Here is a 7,507-nt window from a genome sequence, read left to right on the forward strand (position 1 = left end):
GTGGGTAGCGGTTGTGTTGCGGTTAGCGCGCTGCGCTATGAACCTGGCTACCCGAGTTCGATTCCCGCTCACGGCCACCAACACCAGTGACAATTATCCGAACCAGTCCTAGGTCGAGTCAGCGGTGTGTAAACATCGCCACTGGAAAGACAAAGGCGGCCAGCCGTGGTTGCTGGCCACCCACCCCCCTCGTGCGCCGTGTCGGTCTTCATAGGTGCTCGCTAACAGCACTTGCCCCAACAGTCTGTTGAGGCTACACGGGTTATCTTTGTCTTTTTGTGTCTAAATGAACACGTGGAGTAGGCTTGGGCTGTCAGGTGGTCTACAGCAGGAGGAGTGTCAGCAGCTCTGAGTGTTGTCCCCTCGGATGATGCGGTGAGTTTTCTCCACGGATTCTCTGGTTTGCTGCTCCCACACGAAATGTATTGAGTGACGCCTGCTGTAGTATATTTGTAGTTTGCATGGTCTCCCTGTGGTCGCGTGGATTTTTTTTCTCTCCGGGTCCTCCGGGTTTCCCCGCTCAACATTTAGAAACATGCGTTTAGAGTATGTGGCCGCTGCAAATGTCCACGTGATAAGGCACTTCATTGGTCAGGTCGCTTCTGAAAAAAAGAGCTAAATAGCTCAGTGGGCCTTACCCGGTCGAATAAAAAAAAGAGTTTGAATCAATTTTTTTAAGCGGTGCAACAATGAAATAGGTACATTTAAGTATTTAAGTGTTTACGATTTTCAATAACATTGCCCAAGAAAGGTCGCCTAATTATAAATTTTCGCTTTTAAGGCCACAGTGTTATTGACGAATGTGTTTATTTTTTATTTTTTGTGCCTTCGCACCAACCACCAATGCAGTATCGTTAAATAAGCTAAATGGAGCTAAATTAAGCTTCCGTCCTGGGCACTGGCATCAAAATCGCACCCGGTGTGCGACACCTCTGGCTGCCGTGATGTGTCACCTACCTTCGGTGATGGCCCCACGGAAAACGATCAACTTAGGAGCCCGAGTGTGGATTGTTTGGTGTGATGTGGGGTGACTTTGTAAATGGACCTTCGGGTCCGATGTAAAGCATCGCTGCTGCTGACATACAAGGCCTTAAACACGGCCTCGCGACACTTTATGTGCGTGCTGTGTACTAATAGGATTTTTCCCCTTTTTTCTGGCAACAAAACTGACACCTTTTGCAAGGAATCGTGTTTACATTAACCACAATACTTGCAGTCAAATGCAAACAAAAAAGAATACTCTGATAATTTATGCATTGTCCTTGAGACTGATTGGTCCACACCAGAGGCAGCTTTCTTTAGAGCCTAGTCTCATATGGTGTTCGACCAGATGATGCCAAAAGACTCACAGTTCAAAGACAACGCACTATCAGAGTAATGAGAGCTCGGGGTGAGCAGCTACATCATGGGACCTCCTTTGCCAGTACCAAAATATACTAATAGGGTTTTAAATTATCAGAGTATTGTTTTTTGTTTGCATTTGACTGCAAGTATTGTGGTTAATGTAAACATGATTCCTTGCAAAAGGTGTCAGTTTTGTTGCCAGAAAAAAGAGGAAAAAACCCTATTAGTATATTTTGGTACTGGCAAAGGAGGTCCCATGATGCGTGCTGTGTGTTGAACTTCTGTGGAACCATGCGAGGCCAGCTGATACACGACCTCTCCAATCCGTCGATCCAAATCCCTTCCCCACGTGCCGAGATCTCTCAACTCTGCTGCACCCGGGGTGGGTGGGGGGGTGACCGAACCACCACAACGCGCCCGGGCCAAGCCACGAAGCTCAGCTGGTTCGAGACAGGCGCGAGCTCAACTCGCCCTGTGCGTGTTCAGCTCTTCACTCAAGACTCGTCGCCCTGTTTGGATTGCAGACCTGCAAACTTCCCACTTGCCGTATTTCGTATTTCAGTTCCGCAAGGTTTGATTTACTCGACAGAGTCTGCACGCTGTGCATGTCTGTAATGATCCAGAAGGCTTTGGTGATTTCGAAAAGTTTACTGGTTTGGTCATGTTTGTTTGTTGTAGTACGGAGTAAGACTGATGGCCTTAATCTAAGTTGTCTTGTAGTTGTTGTTGTTGTTTGACTTGCATCCCACTGGGATTTGTGTACACAGCGTTGGTGTACGGTGCCTTTTCTGCAATATTTTGCTGTCTTTTCTTGGATTTTCTGTTTGCACTTAGTCACATATTCACTTTAAGATGTTTTCTTGTTCATGTTTTTGTTTTTTGTTTCTTGCGGTTGCACCCGATTCAAGAGCCGAATTGCTCACAGGGCTATACCTAATAAATTAACTTGAAATGAACTTGAACTTTGTCTGTGAACCCAGCGATTCTTAGCCTCCCCTGCTCCCTCTCCATCTCAAGCGATGTTATGTATGTTGAACTTCTTTCGCACCATACGTAGCCAGCCGTGCTAATCGGACCTTATAGTATTTATATTTCCTGCAAACTTCGCGAATGTCACACTGTGATCCCTGGATTCAAGGCGCCGTATAAGTGTCAATTACATAGATTTGATATCAATCACGTTTTATTGTACGTATTTATTCTCCTCTGACATATTGTATTCACAGCAATGTTTGATTAAAACCCGCCACGTTTACCATTAATGCTTCCCAAATCGAGAAATGTGAGGCTAATGCTTTGGGCAGAGATTCCGTGAAGCCCAGTGCCATGTGTAGGATTTCCGTGATGTAATTACTCGCAATTAAATACTTTGTTAAATGCTCGCGATATGATGGTTCTTGCGATATCAGTTTCCCATAACGCTCTATAATTTTTCCACGTGTGTGACGTCTTGTTGTTGTCCTTTGCCGCACTTCTGCACGAATGAAAACTGCAATTCCATCAACATAATCCCGCCAAGACTCTTCTTTCTCATCACGGCGACTTTACAATCTGAAACACGTGTAAATACACGTGCAGTTAGAAACATGATGATGACGTCTTCACATTACAACCGTGCCTGTCAATTTATCCAAAGAAATTTGACAACACCCGACGTAAAACGGGTGTGTGTACACGTGTGTTATGGGTGTACACGTTTACCCATGGGTTGTGTGTGTGTGTACACGTGTACTCTTTACACGTAGGTGGTGTGTAATGTTGCGTGTGTGCACGTGTACTGTGTATACACATGAGTGGTGTGTGTGTGTGTGCGTATTGTGGGTGCACACCTGGGTGGTGATACTTTGTAATGTTACATAATGCTCTGTGCATGACCTCTGTAATCTTTCTCATTAACCGTGGGATCTGACACCCCGTGGTGATCCAGGCGCTCCCGTGTGTGTGTGTGTGACGTGTGTGTGTGTGACAACGTGTGTGTGACGTGTGTGTGACAACGTGTGTGTGTGTGTGACAACGTGTGTGTGTGTGACGTGTGTGTGACGTGTGTGTGTGACGTGTATGTGTGTGTGTGACAACGTGTATGTGTGTCGTGTGTGTGTCACAACGTGTGTGTGTCGTGTGTGTGTCACAACGTGTGTGTGTGTGACGACGTGTATGTGTGTGACGTGTGTGGTGTTGGCCACCGACCCCCTCGTGTGCCGTACTGGCCTTCATTGGTGCTCGCTAACAGCACTTGCCCCAACAGCCTTTTAAGGCTATAGGGGGGATCTTTGTCTTTGTCGTGTGTCCGATGGTTGTGCGAGAGATGGCTATACTTGTGGTGCGACTGTGTAAGAGAACATGTAAATGTGTGTGTATGCGTATATGCCAGATGGCTTTGTATGTGAGTGTCTTCATGTGATGGTTGTATTTATGAGATGGCTGTGTGTGTGTGTGTGAAATAGGGTGTGCGTTAATCCTCGTGTGAGAGATGGTTGTTGGTGTGAGAGGGTGTGGATGTGTGTGTGTGACTCTGTTCGACGTTTGTGTACGTGGGAGGGAGAGAGCGTGCGTGTGTGTTCGTGGTTGTGTGCGCGAGTAGATGGCTGTGTTGATGTATGTGACAACGTACGGTGTGAGGGTCGACTCAGCCTTAAATGAGTGTCTGGTGCGGTGCGTAAACATCGGCACGTGTCGATGTTGGCCTTCAGAGGTGCTACTCGCCAACAGCGCTTAGCTCCGACAGCCTGTGAAGGCTACATGGGGCACCTTTGTCTTTGTGTAAAACATCAGCACAGAGGTGGAGGTCACAGGCAGCCCGGGCGTGTTGACCACACCGCGTGACCTCGATAGGTCAGGGCCGGCTAATGTCAGTTTCCCACAACACCTGCGAGCCAAACCGGTAGTGGACATCCCCTAGATCGACTCGGCCTAAAATGAGTAGGCTAGTACCTGGCGGAGCGGTGGCGTAATGGGTCTAGCGCACCGAGTTTCACTCGGGGCCACGGCGAACGAACACCGACAGCGACGTTTCATGAAAAAAACCCACAACAACATTTACCAATAATACTCCCCAATTGTAGCAATGTGAGGCTAATGCCTGCGATAGCTGAACCGGGCACCCCCCCCGCCCCGCCCCGCGCCCTCCGGGTGTTGGGTTGCCTGTGTAAACACAGCGCCGCACTGTAGACTTGACACAGCCGTGGCAACTATAGACTTGACACGGGGTCGCCTCCGGCGGGCGAGTGCACAACGGCGATGCGAGTAGCAGATGTCTCCCGCGAGCCGTGCGGGAGCCACGGGGGGGGGGGGGGGTAGCAAGCCTCGGGGTGGCCGCGCATCTCTTTGTCGCGAGAGGGACCCGCTAATCAATGCGCACTGCCCGCACGATGTGTGGCATGGGTCAGAAAGCAAGGGTCGTTAAATGAACGAGATGGAACACACACACAAAAAATGGAAAAAGTTGCGCAAAAAAGCATGGGGGGGGTGGTGCTGTCCATGTGGAAATGTGCCGAGAGGCTGACATTCGTGGATTAGGGGCAGATACGATGGTCAAAGGCATCATTTAAAACTGTTGGGGAACGTGAGTGGGCTTGGGCAGGGGACACGCAGCTCGAAGGGTTGACGGCTGGTGGTCACGGATAATGACAGTGGCAGCCAAAGGCTTGGGACCGTGTCCAACGACGCCGGGCACCGGGGAGATGCAGCGATGAAAGCGGCTCACGTGTTCGGCCCTCGGTTAGCACATCGCGGAATGATCAGCTGGTGGTTGCTTGCGGATGCCTTCATCCAGCAGTGGCTTGATCATGGCTGATGATCGATTGAGCGTGTCTAGCTCCTCTCTGAACCTGGCTGGCGGAAGGGAGGGAGGGTCACGGTTAGTCGTGCTTTTTTATTTTTTAAAGGAATGTTCCATTTATTTATGTTTCTTTTTAAAGAGTCACGAAACTGTTTAAAAGTTACAAAATAACTTTAAACATCGAGTAATTCCTGAAGTTGTTTTGTAAATTCCCCCTATCAATATTCAATACAAAGACTTTGCAACACAAAGGGGGCGATGTGCCAATGAGGTTATGTCGGCTTCCCATTGGCTAACTCAAACCCCTCGCACGTGGCCTATGGGCGCTTTCAGGGACGCCCCAGCCAATCACAAGCCGCCATGTATCCCCAATATCGATACGTGATTTGGTGGCAGTGGCGGTTTCACAACACTAATTATAAAACATACATTACACATTCCTAAATAACACCGACTTAAACGGCCACACTGATGTCCTGGATCAAGATCTCCTGCTTGGGTGTCTCTCTCACTCCACATGTCCATCGTGGCTGAGGCTTATAGCAGAGGTCGCAACCGGGTACCCGATACCCGTACCCTACCCGATACCCGGCTACCCGTACCCGGCCGGGTACGGGTACGGGTACCCGTTTGCGACCCTGGTGCGGCCGGGTACGGGTACGGGTAGGCCGTGAGTCACTGCTGAGTAACTGTTTGTCACTCATTTCCCAACGTCTTGTCTCTTCTCACAATTCAAGTTCCTAGAATCAACCCACCCACGCCTGCAACATAGCTTCATCCCAGAGGTCGCAATCAGGTACCCAATACCCGTACCCTACCCATACCCGGCCGGGTACGGGTAGGGTACGGGTACGGGTACACGTTTGCGACCCTGGTGCGGCCGGGTATGGGTAAAGAATCAAACCCCGTTTGCGACCTCTGGCTTATAGCAACTGGGCCAGCAATGTCGAGTCCTGAGTTCAATTGCCGGAGCTGGGTTATTGCTGTCAGTGGTTCAGCGTCGAAGCTACCGAGCCCACTTTCTCTGTCCCCGAACATGTTATATTCCCTGGGGCTGCGTTCACATTAGATGTGTCAGAGCAGCCGCTGAGGTCAGAGATGATTAGACCTCAGGTTGCCACCAATCCGGATCAGACACCGGGACAGCCCGGGAATTAGCGTCATATGTGTTCGCGTGGCAGCAGGAATTGATTTGTGTAGAACTTTATCGCAGTTACCTGCACAGTTGTTTTATTGATTTTTTATATAATAGACCGAGTGCTGACTGAGAAATAGATCCTCGATCGGTCTGCAGTGGCACGATTGGCGACTCTCAATCTTGGTGATGACGGCGATGTCAGCCCGATGCAGTCACCGAGTCGGCGTGAACGTCTCGGTGGGGGGGGTCTCGTGGTCTTTCAAACCTCTGCAGCGATTCGCGTTCTTCTCCTCCTCCTCCGCTTTGTCGCTCGATTTCCTCAAATGGGTTGTTGGTTCCGTGACCTTCAGTGACATTGGAGGCAGGTTCCAGAGCTCATGACATCACCGGGACACTTTTGACCTTTGCATACAGTGTATATACACACACACACGCGCACTGCCATCGAGTTTCCGGGAGACACGAATCCACACGTCGAGTTATTGCGGGCGTAATCTATTATTTATATATTTACGTGTATGCACACGCACGGCTATAAATATATAAACAACACACAACTCTATACCGGTAGACCTCGCTCATGCACACTCACGTATCAATACTTACCTTTGAAACAAAAACTACGCACGCATCGCTAAGCACAAACCCTGGCCGCATACACAGATGCAGAGGTGCACATTTAAAAGACAAAGATCCCCCGTATAGCCTCAACAGACTGTTGGGGCAAGTGCTGTTAGCGAGCACCTATGATTCTGGGATGACCAGAATCGCGCCCGGCCGCCTTTGTCTCTCTAGTGGGGATGTTTCCACAGCGCACCAGTTACTCATGTGATACTCACACGCATGCAGATACAAGCACGTTAACACAGACACACACATGCGCAGGTGTGAGGGCACACTCACCCGCTCACCCACTCACTCACCCGCTCACTCACCCACTCACCGATCCGCTCACTCACTCAACCGCACACTCACCCACTCACCGACCCGCTTACTCACTCACCACTCACTCACCCGCTCACTCACCGACCCGCTCACTCACCCACTCACGCACTCACTCACCCGCTCACTCACTCACTCACCCGCTCACTCACTCACCCGCTCACTCACTCACCGACCCGCTCACCCACTCACTCACCCGCTCACTCACCCGCTCACTCACCCATTCACCAACCCGCTCACTCACTCACCCGCTCACTCACTCACCACTCACTCACTCACCACTCACTCACCCGCTCACCCACTCA

General features: G+C 50.1%; 1 long non-coding RNA gene across 1 annotated transcript; it reads right to left on the minus strand.

Annotated features, from left to right (window-relative positions):
* Positions 1-2,509: 2,509 nt before the first annotated feature.
* On the minus strand, positions 2,510-6,525 carry LOC144731049 (uncharacterized). The gene is made up of 3 exons (XR_013587889.1): positions 6,340-6,525; positions 5,048-5,175; positions 2,510-2,895 (listed from the first exon to the last, which is right to left on the minus strand). It is a non-coding gene; the product is annotated as an uncharacterized LOC144731049 (long non-coding RNA).
* Positions 6,526-7,507: the final 982 nt, after the last annotated feature.

The sequence above is a fragment of the Lampetra planeri genome, chromosome 2, assembly GCF_965212315.1.
Source record: "Lampetra planeri chromosome 2, kcLamPlan1.2.h2, whole genome shotgun sequence".
NCBI lineage: Eukaryota > Metazoa > Chordata > Hyperoartia > Petromyzontiformes > Petromyzontidae > Lampetra > Lampetra planeri.